This window comes from Pyxicephalus adspersus, chromosome 3 (genome assembly GCF_032062135.1).
Source record: "Pyxicephalus adspersus chromosome 3, UCB_Pads_2.0, whole genome shotgun sequence".
NCBI classification, from domain to species: Eukaryota; Metazoa; Chordata; class Amphibia; order Anura; family Pyxicephalidae; genus Pyxicephalus; species Pyxicephalus adspersus.
Window position 1 is genome coordinate 76,340,258 of NC_092860.1, and position 563 is coordinate 76,340,820.

A 563-nucleotide genomic window follows, 5' to 3' on the forward strand; every position below is an offset into this window, starting at 1 on the left:
CTTCCCGCGATCGCGGATTTCAATGATGAATCAGGGGCAATGTATGCATAAAATAATGTCAGCATAGACGCATACATCTTACAAATATTAACAAGTATTTTAACTGGGATGCCTATAAGCATATAAAATATTGCTGGTAGGTGGTGTTGCAGCTGAAGTTTAGAATTTAGCAAAACACTGGCAATGGGGAGCCCTTACCATTCCTTCCAAGCAGATAAAGTTAATTAAATGTAAGTGATTTTAGTTTTAAGTACATGGTAAAAAGGTAGAGCAGAATTCCAGAAATATGAAAAATATTATGTTTTTAGTTTTACATGGAAAAAAAGTGTTAAAACCCAAACAAATATAGCTTAGGTAGGAAGCACAGAATTATTGGCACTGGGTTGCATTTGCCAAAAAGTTGTGCCAAATGCTTTAATTTTTACGTTCATCCTGGAATGGACATATCTTTGTGCTAACATGTGAAGTTGCACAGGGTCCCCTGTGCACTCTGACACATTACCCCCCCCCCCCCCCCCAGCGTTCCAATTCTGTCGGTTTTTTGATGCAAAAAGTGATCCTAT